An 18,194-nucleotide genomic window follows, 5' to 3' on the forward strand; every position below is an offset into this window, starting at 1 on the left:
CTCAGCTGGTTGCTGGTGGCTCCTGCCTGCCATCCTAACTGTTCAGGAGGCTGAGATCTGAGGATCATGGTTCAAAGCCAGCCCCAGCAGGAAAGTCCATGAGACTTTAATCTCCAGTGAACCACCAGAAAACCAGAAGTGGCGCTGTGGCTCAAGTGGTAGAGCGATAGCCTTAAGCTGAAGAGCTGAGGGACAGCGCCCAGGCCAGAGTTCAAGGCCCACGACGCCCCCCCCCTCCTCAATATCTGATTCTTACAGAGGAATGCTTCTGAACTCCAAGAAATGATTCCAAATCCTGCCTAGGTTCCGCCTGAGATTTGGCCTTCTTGACCTTCTCGCAGGTCAAGGCTATCCTGTCCTGAGTGTGCACATACAATGGCACACGCTCTACCATCTGAGCCGCAGCGGCACTTCCAGTTTTCTGGTGGTTAATAGGAGATAAGAGTCTGATGGGCTGGCTTTGAACCATGATCCTCAGATCTCAGCTTCCTGAGTGGCTAGGATTACAGGCTTGAGCCACTGGTGCCCGGCTCCTGTGAGACTTTTTGATGCCATCACTTTTTCTTCCTTCCTTCCTTCCTTCCTTCCTTCCTTCCTTCCTTCCTTCCTTCCTTCCTTCCTTCCTTCCTTCCCCCTTCCCTCCTTCCCTCCCTCCCTTCCTTCCTGCTTTCCTTCCCCCCTCCCTTCCTCTCTTCCTCCCTCCTTCCCTTCCTCCTTCCCTCCCTCCTTCCCTCCCTCCTTTCTTCCTTCCTTCCTTCCCCCTTCTCTCCTTCCCTCCCTCTCTCCCTCCCTCTCTCCCTCCCTTCCTCTCTCCCTCCCTCCCTCCTTCCTTCCTTCCTTCCTTCCTTGCCCCCTCCCTCCCTCTCTCCCTTCCTCCCTCCCTTCTCATCTTTTCCCCTCCTTCCCTCCCTCCTTTCCTTTCCTTTTCCTTCCTTCCTCCCTTCCTTGCTTCCCTCACTCCTTTTCTCTCTCTTTCCTACCTTTTCCCCTCTCTCTCTTCCTGTCTTCTTTTCTTCCTTCTCTCAGGAACTTCCTCCTATCTTATTAATTTTTTTCTTCATACTTTTATAGACACCTTTTAAACCACTATGATTCTTTTTTCTATACATGCTATGTTGGTTTTATATATACAATTTTGGTTGTATTAGCAGGGGGAATATTTGAAATTGATAGTCAAATGAGCAGTAATACTAATCTCAAAACATTCACAAGTCATTGTCTCCTGGTTTTCCCATTTTAAATACAATGCAATTGCGACTCATTAGGTAAATTAACTTCTAAACTGATTCACCATAAAGTAAGCAGCTGTTTATGGATACAGAGATGACACAGAAGTATAACTGTAAGATATTCTAAATTGTACAGAAGTACAGAAAAGTTTGGAATTGAGATTGTGATCACCTAAAGTACCATGAATCCAAATATGGTTAGTTTGTACTGATGCAATTATTGTGGGGCTCTGAAGCTTAAATTAATGAGGGCCAGTTGGTGATATCTTTAAGGACAAGCGGACACTATTTTAAATGCTATTGTCAGTGAGTAACTCTATTATTTGTGACTATAGTAACTTATAATCTGATTTGAAGTGGAACTCTGAGCCTTTTGGTAACTCAGGTAAGCACTAAATAATGGGCCTACACCCAGCCTGAGACCCTAATCCTGCACAGAGACTTCTTCCTATCTTTCTTCTTAGTGGTATCTCAGACCCCCATGCTTCATTCCCATACTCTGTGTCCTTATTCTAATCTCGGAGAGTATTTTTGCTTTACAATGTATTGAAGTATACATATTATAATCTCATCATTTCAATTCTAACAGAAGTTAAAAACAACAATTCAAAAGACTTTCTATGACTGCAGAGTTTTTAAGTCAAGCTAGCTGGTGACAGAAGTTCATCACGGGGAAAGAAGACATGGTTCTCAAGTAGGCTGGAGCCACACAAACGCTCCTGCCATTGAGCGCCACGTCACTGCAGCTCAGGGTGCGGAGCATTGCTGGGTGAACCTGTCTTTGGCCATACAGAAAGCCATATATCTCCTAGTCAAGGTAGAGCACGACGAACAGATTCCAGGATTATATCCTGGCCTGGAATAGTGAATTAAAGTGTGCTCTGAGTCAAGAGTTGTGTCATAACTCATGCTCCAAATGCTAACACCCCTGGAAATTCCAGCAGAAAGCTCTAACCACCTCCCAATTTTTATATAATAAGAGGCAGGATTAATTAAAGCAAATTCAGTATAATAAAGTATACATACCAGGAAAGATTTATAAGATGACAATAATATTTACGTTACATGCACTAAGTTTTAGATGTTGTCACCAAGGTGTATTGATATATGTTTTGCATTTTAGTAAAGAATCCTGGTAAAATGACAACTGAAAACCAATAGGTTCCATACCAAACAACAATGCTATATAGTTTTTCCAGTCTATAAAAAAGATCTAAGATAATGAACTTAAAGCAAAATATTGATAGGGTGAATTCTTCTTAAAAATTATCATTGTAAAGGTGGTAGACAGCTGGATTACAGTTACATAAATCAGGTAATGAGTACATTTCTTTTGGAAGAATGTCACCCCTTCCCTCATTTTCTCCAAGTTTTCCCTTCCTGACACCATCCCATAATTTGTACAGCTCATTTTAAACATAGTGTCTAGTAAGTACCACTGCTGCATTTGTTTACCCTTTGTCCCACCATTTACTTCAATAAGGTGAATTCTTACAGTAAATCAACAGACATGTTCTCTTTGCAAATCTGCACAGGAATCTTTTAAACCAAGCTTAAAATGACACTTAAAAATTCACCATTTAATTACAAGCAACAATGATGTGTGTACATCAATGGAAGAATCAACTTAAGTTGAAGAATGTTAAATGAAGGCAAAGGAAACTTCTGGCTTCGTGGGCTATTTTTTGTTATACACACAGCTGCCACCAGATGGCAGTCTTTGCTCATAATAAAAAAAATTACTGCCGTTAACTGTTACCTTGCCGCATGAAATACGATATAGACTTCTGAGTTGTGAGAACTCAAAGTACATGACATAAAATCAACTCTTAGGCTGTACTAAATTATTAGATAGTCGAAACCTTTTCTTGACGTGTAGTCAGAACAATCTTGGTCCTGTTACATTCGAAAAAGTGTGGACACACATGTTTTTGACTATACATAAAAAGTACTTCCACTCACTGCTTAGCATGTTCAAACACCGGCACTGTGACAGCACGGGCGAATCGCATGGCTTCTTTGGACTTGTTCTAGTATGTTCTTCTTAATGGAGCGTTATAAGCCCATATGATTGATTTCCTGACAAGAACATTGCATTTCCTTCTTTTCCCAAAAGTGCTAAAACATTTGTGATTGAACAGAAAAAAACAACTTTTAGGAGTCTGTACAACCTAGCTGCAGTGTGAAAATGGTTACTAGATAGGCCCTGCTGCCTAGTCTGTACAACCTAGCTGCAGTGTGAAAATGGTTACTAGATAGGCCCTGCTGCCTGGGGTTCTTTATTGGTATAAATGAGCGAATTTCAGGGGAAGACAAGAGGAAAGCTGAGAACTTTTCATATTCAAATGAAAACAGCCAACAGGTCTTGGTGGTCATCTTGTGAAGACTGAGAAAATCATGGCTTCGTTTATGTGTGGACCCTACACCAATCCCCCTTCACGTACCATCCGAAATTGCTACTCTAGGAACTGATATTCAAGTTAATTTGTCATAACACCGAGTTGCTGAATGGCGAGCACAGGAGTCTATGGGTTCCTTTTGAGTTTTGTTAGAGTTGTGGTTCTTAGATAAATTCATGTTGAGCCACCTGTAAAATATAAGTTCCTGGCTCTTTGAGAAAATCGATTGCCTGCCTTTTTTTTTTTTTTTTTACTGTTTATGCTAGGAAAGAACTTAGGGGAAATAAAAAGATTTTTCTTTTAAAATATAAATTCTGGAATTCTGTTGTTTAGTCCACATTTGCAGGAGCCCCTGAGAGTTTTGTAATCAAACTTTCCATCTTCTGGAAGCCTAAATTATTTGAAACAACAGCACTAGAGTTATTTTGGTCTTCCCTCTTTGCTCCTTGCCATTTTATAGATGGTTTAAGACCGAATGACAATTCACAATTTTTCCTACTTAACACACAGTTTCAAGCTGAATGTTGGTGGCTCACGCCTGTAATCCTAGCTACTCAGGAGGCTGAAATGTGAGGATTGGGGTTTAAAGCTAGCCCATGCACTAAAGTCTGTGAGGTTCTGAACTCCAATTAATCACTGTAAAAAACTGGAAATGGAGTAGTGGCTCAAATGGTAGAAGGCTAGCCTTGAGCACAAAAGCTCCAGGGACAGCATCCAGGCCCTTAGTTCCCTAGGACCAGCACAAGAAAGAAAAACAAATCCAAAAGTCTCACTGTTGTAGCAATTAACAAACAATTATTTTGTGATAGTATATAGTGTTGACTTTGTGTTAGAACTCAAGTCTTCTTCCAGGATCTTTCTGGCCTCCCTCCCTCCCCTCCCCCACAGAGAACAGCTATCTCTTTTAGCCTTAGAGATTTGATAATACCTGGGTAAAACTTGCCATCAATATGTTTCCTCCAAGCCAAAGAGCATAATTGTAGTGTGATTGCAAATTTATTCATACTATAATTTAGGTGTGCAAAGAAAATGTAGCTTTTCTCGATAGCTTAATTGGTCTTCCTGTGAAAGACTGTCCACTGAGCAGTGGGAACAAAGCTAAATTTAGCTCCATAGGATTTAAAATTTAATCTGATCTAATAATTTAACCTGTGTCTAGCTTTCCTTCAGTCTATTTGAGAGAGAATTACTTCCAGTTCCTCCCCCTTTCCCTTGCTTTTTTTTTTTTTTTTTTTTGTTCTTTTTCCCAGGGGGCATCAGGATTTATGGAGGACAGCATGCTACCCCATGTTTCCAGTTTGGGAGCGTGAGACCTGCTGGTCTCTTGCTTGTTCCTGGGTTTGCTGGATGAGTTCTCCTTGGAGGTGGGACAGTCCTTCACACATTCGGTAGTAATTGCCACTCAAGTCTGCAGAGCCTCGGATCTGCCCAAGCTGCCAACTGGAAGACGCTGTGGACTCTGTGAGGTTGTCCTACAGGGCTCCCTTGGAATCCTCCGCCATTCTACATTCATCGCCTGACTATGTCGTAGCCCTCCAGTTCTACCACCATGTCACCTTATCACACCTTTTGGGCAGTCTCCTGGCAGTCCAGACACTCTACAAACAGTGTACATACTATAAGGGAAAAAGAAAGACTGAAGACTGGAAATTCAACCTTTGCTTTTTCCTGACCCTGTGGCTCAGGCTTATCAACCTGCTGAGGTTTCCCTGCTGGTGTGGAGCCTGCCCATTCCCCCAGGACTCCCCTCAGAGGCCTTAAAAGGAAGAGAACACTGTTGGGCCCTCCCCTCACAGCCCCTCTCTCCTGTGATTTTCAATCTAATGCTTTTCTTCCCACCTACCTCCTTCCTCTACTCTCTGTTAGAAATCACCGGCTAGAAGATTGAAGGCTTTCCTCTCTCCTGAGAAGGCCTTGCTAGCATAGCTCTTTAAGCGTCTTGGCCTGTCACAGGGAATGATCGTTCTAGCTACATAATAATGGAAATGCTGTGAGAGGAGACCCCCCCTCTCATGCATTTCTTCAGTTTGGAAATATTGAGGTAAGTTGAAATTAAGGATGAACTAAGATCAAAGGTATCATTGTAATATCTCGACATATTTATGAGTTTTAGGTAATTAAGCAGATGATAGAGTCTGACTATGCAGTAATGTTTAGTGCGAGTTATTGCTGAGAAAGAAATTTAGGATATTTGAAAAAAAGGATTTTTTTTGTTGGCCTGCTGAATAGATCTGTTTTGGCTGAGAATATAGCTGTTGTGGTCCTTGAAAATCGGTGGCTTTTTCCTATCGGTAGATACCATCTTTTAGTTACTTTGGAAAACTTGAGCACATTATTAAGTTCATTTGCATAGTTTTTACAAAGACTTTTGTTTTAGAAGAGTTAGTGACATCCAGATCTGCTCAACATGTTTTCATTCACTAATTCATTCTAGTCTTAGAAAATGTAGGTACATTTAAACAGATACAAAAGTACTTACCAAAATTTAAATTTAAGCATTGAAGTATAGTGGCTCTTACTTATGTCTGATGGATGTAGCTGACATCATGGTTTTAGGATCAGAGTTGTAAAAACAAGTCTTATAAACATCCTGTGAATCAAGTATCCATCATTTCTCCTAAGCAAGATCTCTCTGTGGTCAATTAGTACCATTAAATGTGATGCACATTTACTGACAATATGTGATACCTCATAAAACCAAATAGAAATTATGTCTATTGTTTACATTGAACTTTATTTGAGTTTTTTTTAGATTGGACTTTTAGCTAGCTATTCCAGCTAGTCAAATACCAGTTAAACCCAGCCTACATAAATTGCCTTATGTTCATGTATGTACATTTCATGGTATTTTCAACTAAGTAAGTCCATACATACCATCTTTTAGACCAAGAGCCAATTATTTTTTTTAAAATTAAGGGTTAATTGCAGGTCATATGATCTCCACTGCCGTGTCTCAACTCTTTGCTATTAAGAATATAAATGCAACTATTGACAACATGTAAACAAATGTAAAAGAAGCCAGAAGCCAGATTTGATCTGCTGGCTCTTGGTTGTTGATATGATTTAGGGACCATAGAGCAAATAATGGTATGTTACCAGCAAGCTCTTCTCTCATTCTCGAAATGTAGAAGGTTTCAGTGATAGTGCCAAAGTCACACCAAAAGGAAATATCACAGTCCATTTTAGATCCAGAGACTGCGACTCTTATTGCTCTTTTGGCCATGTATTAATATGGTATTACCTGTGTGATTGTAGCTGAGTACTGAGCAATCATGTGTTGATTTGACCTCATTGAGAAAGAAATTCTTGTACCTGTGGTATATGAATAATGGCATATAATCCTTCCAGTGGTTCTAGATTTCTTTGGTTTGCTGATTCATCCTATATAGATCTATAGCTCTATATAGATTTCAACTATAGATCTCAACACTTAACCTGAAGTGTCTAGATTCCAAGAGTGGCTGCCTTGACTTAGTGTTGTCTGTGGTTTGCATTTGCCAATCATTTTCTGAACAGTGGTAGTTTACCTTGAAGCCAAGGGGATGTATGAATAGGCATTATAGTTCATGGAAATTCCTGGGAAGGAGTTCTAAGGTATTACAAAAGAGTTAGTTAACTGACTGGGACAAAAAAAAAGATGGTGTCTCTCTTTCAATCAGAAGATACTAAAAAAAAAAGTTTGAAAGTGGGTTGACTAGAAGTACTACAAATTAGTGAGAAGTTTTTCAGGTTGGAGAAGACTTACTGAGCCTGACACAGGTTAGTGCTGGAACGGGTGTGGGAAAGCAGGAATCTCCCAAGCAGCCATGGCGTGGTCTGCTCAGCTCCCGTCCACAGAACTCCACGTGCAGGGCTGGGTTTAGTTACCATCCCAGGTACTGTGGTAGAGCAGAGGCCTGGACCAAAAGAGCTTTCCTATATTGCTTCAAAACTGGCACATTACTTTCAAATTGGAAAAAAAAAAAGATGATCTGATGAATTCTTGATTTGGTCAGACCTGACTTTCTTACTCTGAAATCAGTATTCACATCCTTATGGGGAATAATAATTCATATCTTCCTGAGAGATTCCTTTTTCTCTGTCTGGAAAATAAGTTGCAACCCTTATCCAGAATATCTGTTGTCTGCAAGAATAGGAATTAAAAAATGCACATACAATGCTGTAAAATATATAAAGTGCACATTATTCGATTTCCTTCTTAAAATAATCTGGTGAAGGAGAAATCGTATTAATTGATCAAGTCCACTGGCTGCTTGCTTCTCCCTCCATTTTATTTTATTTTATTTATTTATTTTTTTGTCGGTCATGGGACTCGAACTCTGGGCCTGGGCATTGTCCCTGAGGCTAATGCTCTACCACTTGAGCCACAGCGCCACTTCCAGTTTTCTGGTGGTTTATTGGAGATAAGAGTCTCACAGACTTTCATGCCCGGGCTGGCTTTGAACCATGATCCTCAGATCTCAGCCTCCTGAGTAGCTAGGATTAGAGGTGTGAACTACCGGTGCCCGGCTCCATTTTATTTTTGTAAGACACTAGAACAATGCTGGTGTTGCTAAGGTCTCCTTTTCCAGGGAAGGAGTTTAAAGCTCAGAGGAGAAGAGAATTTCCCAGCGTCTCGAGGCTGGAATGTGATCTAGTTCCCTCTCACAAGAAGGTCATCTGGGCTCTACTTGAATACACCATCAAGGTCTTCATTATGCCTAAAGAAAACCTGTCAAGATGGAAGCTGCCTCTTGATTTCCTGCTTCTTTATTAACTAAGAGTGTGACTATTAAAGTTCCCCGGCTAACACACATTCCATTGTATCCATTTACAAACATTACACTCCTTGTGACACATCCTGACATTCCCCAGAGAGCTCCATGAATATGGCATGAGTTCATTAATCTCCTTACGATTAGAGTAACTGTCAGATGAATTCATTATCATGAGCCACTTAGGGGACTTTGTAAACATTAGCAAGACAAGGAAGTATGTCCAAACAAGGAAGTGGTGTTCTGAAATCTTGTTTGCAACCCGATCTCAATCAACGTATTATAAACTTTCCAATCTCCCCTAGTTATTCCAACATCGTTAGTGTGTAAATAATCCTTCATAAGATGCATACTGCTTACCAAAAAATAAAAACACTTGACTGGTCTGAAAGCTGCATTATTTAATCTTCAACATCGTATGACAGTTTTTATGTTCAAATATTGATGAGATTTTTGTTGGCTTTGAGAGCCATCATAAAACATGGATATTGTATCTGGTTGAAGATAAACCTTAAAAGTCGAAATATATGGTACCCATTCAAATGGATCTCTCTAGATAAGAGCCATCTCCTTCAACCATTAGCCTTGTGCTGCCTAAAGGGGCAGAGTAGCAGTTGCTTGAAAAATCAAATTAGCCATATGACGGATCTCAAGACTTTGGTGACTAGTGAACTTTAATTATTATATATTTTATGTGTTTATGCTGGCAGTAAAAGTCAAGCACTCATTATAGAAATGGCAGACATGATCTTTCATAAAACGAGTACTGGGTGGCAAATGAATAGATAATCAGGATAATGAAAGCAAGCCAGAAAGATGCTAGAGAGCGGAGAAGACCCAGACAATGGCTCCCACTGAGATAGAGGGCATAATTGCAATTGGAAAGAGAACACTTTTGGTGATCTTTTAAAATGTCAGCTACATCCTTAAGCTCAGTGTGATATTTGGGTTATAGGGTAAAGGGGAAAATTCCTTTCATTCTCTAGGGAGGATGGCAGTGATTGTTTCTGCTTAGAGTCACACTGCAGGCAAGATGAAATCCTCTTAAGCATGCCTTTCAAATGCATGCTTAGGGAAGAGTGTCATGAAGTCAAACTTACTTTGCGTGGTATGTATACATACTTTATGAATATTTTCCTAGCTTTGAGTCTGGCATGCTAACCATAAAATAAGTGGTCTCTTGAGGTCTGTGCTGTAGACAAAATGAATAAAGATTGTGATCTGTATCTTTGGCACAGTACCAGGAGACCAAAGAGGAAGAACAGAATACCTTTAGAAGGAACAAACATTGTCCTGAACGTGTCCATAAATATCCATCTTTTAAAGCATATGAATGACAATGTAAATTTATGGAGGGAATTCATCATTCTGAGAACTTCCATAGAAAGTAGTTTAACAACTAGGTATTCTCATATGATGAAAATAATATCTACGAAGTTAAGACATTGGTATTGATATATACTTAAAAAAAACTCTCCGGGGGGAAAATTTGTATTAAGATTGGTAGATAATTTTAGTGAACTAAATTAAAACTCTGAGCCAGGAGTTAGGTCATTAATAATAGTACAAGTTTAGGAACACAATTTTCATATGTTTTATTCATAGTTTCATAGTTAGAAGGCCTAAAGGATTAAAAAGAACCATACATTAACTTTTAGTAAATTGTGTTATATTTCGCATTAATCCAAGTCTGGTAGGAAGTGTTCTGATTCTTTAGCAGTATGATGGTAACAATATACAATTGCTCAAGGTGAGTAGAGTTGTAGGAAAAAGTTTCTCTCCATTTTAGACTTTTGAAAAAAAGTCAAGTTACTCTTCAAGTTGTCCCCATCCATTTTATAAATAGAGTAAAAACAAAATGAACACTGTTCAATGTGGACATTAACCTGCAATTATGTTATCCTGCAATTCCACTGTGGCGTGGTTGTGGATTATGAAGGATACACAGTAGGAAATGTTATGTAACAAGGTCACCAGCCCTTGGCTTTGGAAAGCTGGGCAGCTTATGGGCAATCTCTTGGAATAAGTGTTGTCCATGATGAGAAATTAAGAAGTGTGATATGTGGGATCATGTGGATTGAGAATCATCTAGACATAGACTGCTCGGATAAAGGCCCTACAGAAAATACAGCCATCTTTTGGGATAGCAAAAAAAGTGTTTTGGAAATAGAGCATGACTAGGACCAGGCCCATTGGATAGCTCAGACCAGTAGGAAGGACCAACTGCCCCACAACCGACAAAAAAAGTTGTTTACTTAGGAGGTTAGAATTACGCTGGAACTTCCTGGTATTTTTCTTTAATCTTCTATTTGCTAGCTGGCATCTCTGGGGGCAGGTGCTTTGCATGATCAATTTTGTATTGTTAGCTTTTGCCATGTACCATGTCTTGGTCACAATGAACACGTAAGTGAGTGACAGGTTCTTCTCCCTCCACTAAACCATCTCCCAGGACTTGGTGCATCTCTGAGATTCATAGCCTCTGAGCACGGCCCACTTTGCATTAAACCACATGCTTCCTGGTGAGGTCCCGCTCTTTTGTGACATTTCCTCGGGTTACTGAACCACACACTAGTTTATGAATTGCTATTGACTGACATATGCTGTTCTCCTCACCCCTTTCTTGGATTTTCAACTATGCTGTAAACTCCAAGAGGACAATCTTAAGTTACGCATTCTGTTCTGTTCCCTTGGCCACGTGTACAATGACTCAACTTCTGTATTCACTGTGAGAGTTTAAGCCTTTCCCTTCTGATTTCTTTCCTTCAATCACGTCTAGGGTAAAACTGATCTTAGACCCGGAACCTTTAGGATTTACGTTCTTCTCCTGATCAGTATTTGAGATGAGTTTTGACAACTAGGATGCACCCAATGGTAATGCTTACTTCTTTTGGAATATTCTTTTATAATAGGCAAAGCATTTCTGTGGTCACTGTCTTGTTTTGATGAAGGAGTTCATGCATGAAAACAAGCAAGTTCTCGACTTCATATATAGACTTCCAGTGATTAACTTAATTTTGGGATATTATTAACTTAGAGATATTATAGTCTCATGTAAAAATATTTGTGAACAAAAATTAACTGTAAGAAAAAGCAGGTGAGAGATATTTAGATGAGTGAAGGAAGCAAATTATTTCCAAGTACTTCACGTATTATAACTTGATTTGACAGATAAATGTGATAGCTACTTAAAGGGAACTGATTATAAACCAATTTTTAACACAAGAACTCCAGAAATATTATCTTGAATGCTAACAGTTAGTTCCCTTTAGTTAGTAAGAGCCAATCCTATTTAAAATGATAACATTTTAATAAATAGCATTTGATTTTAGATTAATGCTAAACATCTATTTCTTGGTCATATGTTAGTAATGATTCCTTTACAGAAATAAGAATTCCTGCTAGGCACCAGTGGCTCACACCTGTAATCCTAGCTACTCAGGAGGCTGAGATCTGAGGATCGCAGTTCAAAGCCAGCCCTGGCAGGAAGTCTGTGAGACTTATCTCCAATAAGCCACTCAGAAAACCAGAAGTGGCTCTGTGGCTCAAGTGGTAGAGTGCTAGCCTTAAGTTGAAGAGCTGAGGGACTGCATTCAGGCCCAGAGTTCAAAGCCCATGACCGACAGGAAAAAAAACAAAAGAATTCCTGAAGTAAGGATATAAATTGCAAATAAAATAGCTAGAGTTCTCAAGTAGCTTCCAGAATAAGTCTGATTAGTAAGCTAGAAGTGTTAGCTGTCCCCCGCCCCCCACTTATAAAAATTTTTATTTATTTTTATTTTATTTATTTTATTTTTCAATCCCGTGGCTTGAATTTAGGGTCTAGGCACTGTCTCTGAGCTGCTTTTGCTCTAGGCTAGTGCTCTACCACTTGAGCCACAGCTTCACTTCCAGGTTTTCTGGTAGTTAACTAGAGATAAGAGTCTTACAGACTTTCCTGCCCAGGCTGGCTTCAAACCATGATCCTCAAATCACAGTTTCACAAATAGCTAAGATTACAGGTGTGAGCCACCGGCGTCTGGCAGCTGTCTCTTTTTATGAGGCAGCAAACGGAGGTACTTTGACATAATGGTTATTTATAAAGAAATTACATAATGTAGTATAAAATAGCAGCGCGACTCATCTAATTCCATGCAGAAAGAATAATTGATGTGTTACTGCTCTGCTTCACAAGTTAGTTTTCCCACGCATAGAAGATATGCTGGGAATTAGTCTATTCCATCTTCTTAATGAGACTTATCTGTTACCTCAGCTAATGCATCTATTTTCTTCAACCAGCAGGGTGAACTGCTTACAGGAATGAAGTTTTCAGCAGTTATTAGAAAGAAAATGTACCAATAACTATAGAGGAATCGTGTGTGTGTGTGTGTGTGTGTGTGTGTGTGTGTGTGTGTGTGTGTGCGTGCGCATGTGCGTGCGCGCGCACACATGTGGTTGGATCAAGTGAAGGGATGTGGGCACTTTGCTGTTCTCAAAGGAATGTATCAACCATCATTCCTGGTTGGCTCATGTGAATGGCTGATATTTTCCACAGTTAGTAGTGAGAAGTACATTCACGGCACTGTTTACTTACTTGATGATATGACAGGATCCCGCAACAACTCAGAAGATGGGCTTGAAAAACCGAGCATCATTCAGCTCTGATAACAACTGTTGAAGGCATTGGGTGGCTTGCCTCTTTAATTCAAATAGGCCTGGTATAAAATGCAAGCATTGGGGGTATGATTGGGTGGGAGGGAGGGGGGAGGCTGGGAAGGGAGGTGAAGGGTAAACAAAGGAGGAGGCTGCAATGCTTGGTAAGAAATGTATGCATTATCCTGCCCATGTAATTGTAACCCCTCTGTACAGTATGTTCTCAAATAAAATAAAATAAAATTAAAAAAAAAAATAAAATGCAAGCATTTACAAATTTCACTATTTCTCTACCCTGAGCCAGACCTAATCAGTTCCTCAGATCTGTTCTAAACCTCAGTGAATTAGAAATGAAAGCAACCCACCTAAGCAGGAATCTGAAATATTTAGACGAGCCTAGATAAATAACTGTGGAAGTGAAATTTTGGACAGTCAGTTATGTGTATCAGCAACTACATTGCTCAGAAAACTGATAAACTGTTAGGAGTTTTATTAATTTATTTTTACCTTATCTATGTAGTAAATGATAGTGGATGCCATGTTCTCTATGTTGCTAGATGAGAAAAAAAATGGATAATACCTTCTCATAAGAGTGGCATTAAGAAAAACTGTGCTACGTAGATTCTTTCAGATAATGGCATTCTATGGATGACAAATGGTCTCACCAGCACAGTAGAAAAGGTAATGTAGGAATCAGGTAGATGCAGTGATCATTGTCTGGCTGGCTTACTCTCTCTAAGAGATTGTGTTTTGCAGTGATTTTCTTACTGTTGTAATGTAAAAATGGGACTTGTAGTCAGATCCACTACTCCCTGTGAGTCATGACCTGCAACACGAATCAGAGGAAATGAAAATAGACTGGATTCTACCTTCCTTGTTACAGTAAGCACCACATTACATCCCAGGGAATCTCCCTGATGCTCCCTGGGGCTTTGAAGATCCTGGGAAAGCTTTCTTCTGTAACTGTTGATCTGGCTGGGGTAAATGAGAGGGGAGGGGAATTCTGATGCTTAGTGGTAGTAATCATAGCCTGGGAACACAGGACAGAACTTCTAGTTTTCTGAATTTTTTGTTCATCATTTGGATTCTATGTTCTCTCGGCTCTCATCAGAGACTTCTTGTAAACATCTATATGAGATGGGTAATAGACAGTGTTGAAGGGGATTACTAATCTACTAATCTAATAGAAAAGTCCATTAAGTTCCTGCATGCCTCTGAGAATCAGTGTCACTAGCCAGCTCCTGTCTGTCTTCTACCCACCTGCAGGTCTTATCGCCTTTCACTTGTGAGAAATTGTCATGATTGGATTCAGATGCTAAATGAAGGCTACAGAGCCAACCACAGACATTTCTGGGAATACAAAAAGTAAGTGGAGGATATCGATTGTTTTCTAGCCAGCTTCTCTTGTATGAAAGAATACACTTCGGAGTGGTTGGTAGCTAAGGGGAAGTTAAAGGAGGAGATACCGATAATGGGTTAGGAGAATTGAAGGAGAGGAAATAACTACTTAAAAAATATTTTGCAGGATTAGACCCAAGGCTTCATATAAACATATGCTATGCAAGCTACCCCAAGAAACAATTTAATGGCAGATTTTTGAAGAAGGAGAATGGGTATCAAGAGTTAGGCAAACGTAGGGGTAGTTTGGTTCTTACTTGTGAGTACATACTGACAAAAATCACGTGGCCCTGCTCTGTCTCGGATTTCTTCATCTATGGGAGGGAATAACATACATCTTAAATTGTACTGTGCATGTAAAGGGCTCAGCCAGGTAGCTACTGTGCTCATTATAAAGACTAATAGCATATCCATTCTGGCATAGTTGGGTCTATTTTTCTTTTCAACACAGGGGTACACTATACAACCCAGCGTAGTCTGGAGCATGTGACCCTATTTTTTCCAGCTTTCTGAGCGCCGGGATTACAGGCATCTGCCCTCACACTTTGCCTGCTTTTCATGTTTTACTTTTTTCCTTCTCAGAACTGAATTTTGACAAACTCGCAGTGGCGCCTGGGGTCAGAGGCCTATTCTGATAATAGCCTAGGCAAGAAAATAAACAGAACACAGGGTTGTGTGGGAGATGGGATGAGGCGTTAGACCTTAGTCCCCAGTGTGTGGAGGTGGGAGCTTTAAAGTGTGATTAAACTGAGATGCGGTTGTAATGGCGCTCTCAGAATGGTCTCAGTTGTTGGAGAGAAGACAGGAAATCTTCTTCTCTTTCCCTTTCTCCTCGCTCCCTTTTTCTCTTTCTATTCTGTGGATGTTTTCACAAGAAGTGGGTCATTTGGGAATGATAAGAAAGCTCTTATCAGGAACTTGACCGGAACTTTTGAGCTTGGCCTTCCGGCTCTCCAGAATGATTAGACATGAATTTCTGCTGTTTAAACCTCCCAAGCCCTCAGCATTTTGTTACAGCCTGGGCTGACTCACACAACATGGGGTATTGGGAAGGTGACAGGGAAACTAGGCAGCTGTGGAAAAGCCTGGGGACACAGGCAAGTGAGAACTCGCAGCTTAGAAGAGTTCACGCGAGGGCTGGAGGCCAGAGGTGACAATAGACAACGCGACAGCCTCAGTTTTCATGTAACCATTTAGTGGGCTCCTTACCACCTTTTCATAACCTCTCACTGGCCCAGGTTTAGTGTGAGGGACAGATGATTTTGGGGTGGGAATACTGTCATTTTAATACCACCAATTAATGCCCTGGATTTTTGGTCAAGTGGAGACCGAGGAGGTCACGGAAGGCCTTGTCACTGTACAGCAAAGTTCACAGCTGCCCAGGACGCAAACAGTAAATCATTGTCCTTCTCACGAAGGCTGCAATCAATAATGCCACAAGAGCATTTTCCCCAAGAACCAATAACTGTCCTGGATCTGTGGGAGGCCCACTAGAACAGCAAGAGTTTGATGTGGAAAAATGAGAAGAATAAGACAGTTTACTCACCGACAAAAAAAAATATATATTAAAAAAAAAAACAACAAAAAAGCAAAGCCAGCCTACATTTAATTATAGTGTCTCATTCTCCAGCCTAAGGTAATTTATATATTCAGATGCGAGCAACAGATCAACCAAGCAGCACAGGAGATATATTGACTGTTATTGATGAGTATCTGAGTCCCTGACTTTTCAGGAGATCAAATTTGAAATTTTGTACTGGGCAGAAGAAATAAGATTGTCAACTGTTATTCAGAATTCGCAGCACTTGATGGTGCTGTCAGTAGTTTGAAAATTTACTTTTATTGGCCTTGTCAGGCATTTTTATTTATTTGAACTTCTGTGGATTTAAGAAGAATAGCTCCTTGCCTAGGTCTACACTGAATGTGGGAATTCCAGGCAGAGCTATTGCCATATAATAGATCACTAGCTTAATTCACCTCAACATATACCTGTAATACATTCCCTAACTCTTCAAATTTGCCCACACTTTTGAACCTTATTACTGCTAACCGGCATTGTGAGAGAGGACTATACCACCAATATGCTAGCCCAGGAAAAGATCAAAATTCAAAGTTCAAAGCACATCCCCTGTGCTTTGGTCCTGAACTCTGGGCCTGGGCGCTGTCCCTCAACTCTTCAGCTCAAGGCTTTACCACAGCACTTGAGCCATAGCACCACTTCTGTTTTTATTTTTTCTTCTGCTTATGTGGTGCTGAGAAATCGAACCCAGGGCCTCATGCATGCAAGGCAAGTGCTCTACCACTGAGCCACCTTCCCAGCCCTCACTCAATCTTAAGAGTAAACAGCGAACACCATTCAGAGTACTGTTCTAGCCGACTGGGTGTATTAAGTTTTCATCTTAGAATATTTTCACTTGCCAATGGGTACTTTGGAATGTAGCAACATTGAGAGTTGGGAAGCATCTGTCATTTGTGGAAGATCAAACAGCCAGACTTGGAGAAGGAAAACAAAAATCCTTCAGGAAGAACATCTTGTGAGCTCCATTAAAGGATCACCTGTATGTTGTTCTGGCTGTTGGAACTGAACCTTTATTTCTGAGACACAGAGAAAGGACACATGAACTGCTCCGGAGGAGGACATTTCATAGACGGATGCATGGTGGAGGAGTGGCTTTTGTGTTACCTTTCCAGTTCCTTGGTCAGCCGAGGAAGCTCAGTGTGACTCTTTCTCCTGCCCCTGTATGCTTGATTTCAAGAGTGAAAATGAAAGAGGAGGAGGATGATTGAAAGGACACCTCTGTAGCACAGAAAGGGGCTGGGACCATTTTCCTCCCAGCCACTGATCTTACTACCTCCTTGAAAAGACATCTTAGCCCTCTTTCTCCTCCTTCCTCATCAATGCTTTCTTTTGGGGACCACTGTTTCCCTTATACTATGCAAGTTGGCCCACACTGTTTTCTGATTCAACCCACACTCTAAAACATTTGTATCATGGAGGAAACCAGCACATTTTTAGCAACTTAAAAGCACAAATTGACAATACCCCAAAGAAAACAAATTTGAAATAATTAAAAGAAAACCCACCAGTTTCCCTCCTCCTTACTCCTATGCACAAAAACACACGCACATCAACACGGAAGAGGTAAAAATGGAATTTTGGCAACAGTCTCCAAACCAAGTTACCAAATGTACTAAGAGAATGAATGAAAAATATCTCAGGACAAGGGCAGGCCTTGAGCTGAGCCAACTGTGACCGCAATTGAACGATCCTTCACCTATCTAATAATGGCTCTGGTTTACTTAGCATTTATTACTTGGCAAGAGTTCTCGACAGCTACAATGAAATATGAAGATTCAACACATTTGTCACAAGGATCTGTGTTTTCCTTTGCGCTTTTTCCTTAACATCAAAAATAAGGAAGAGAAGAGAAAGGAAAAGAATCGAGTATTCTCTTCCTGCCTTGTCCCCTTGCTGTTCCGTCAAGCTCCAGAGCAGGACATCTCTACATCCTCCAAGTAGTAGAACCAGTCACTTGCCACACATTAAAATTATTGTTATTATGATTATTATTTTTGAGGGGAGTTGACAAGATAAGAGAATACCATAAGATCCTTTGTTTTCTGACATACATGCGTAAAAATGAGAGCTTGGTTTATATTCCAGACATCATGTAGTGCCTTTGGGAATTTTCTTCTCATTGGCAGAAATGACTCTAAGCTCCGCTTCAAAGACAAGTCCCAGCTAATTACAAGCGGCTTCCATCAACCTGGCCAAGGCATCATTG

General features: G+C 40.4%; 1 protein-coding gene across 3 annotated transcripts in view; it reads right to left on the reverse strand.

Moving 5' to 3' along the window:
• Grid2 (glutamate ionotropic receptor delta type subunit 2) overlaps positions 1 to 18,194 on the reverse strand; it is a 1,058,508-nt gene that overhangs the window by 34,986 nt on the left and 1,005,328 nt on the right. The window lies entirely within an intron of this gene.

The sequence above is a fragment of the Dipodomys spectabilis genome, unplaced genomic scaffold, assembly GCF_019054845.1.
Source record: "Dipodomys spectabilis isolate Male_0828 unplaced genomic scaffold, ASM1905484v1 ptg000297l, whole genome shotgun sequence".
NCBI classification, from domain to species: domain Eukaryota; kingdom Metazoa; phylum Chordata; class Mammalia; order Rodentia; family Heteromyidae; genus Dipodomys; species Dipodomys spectabilis.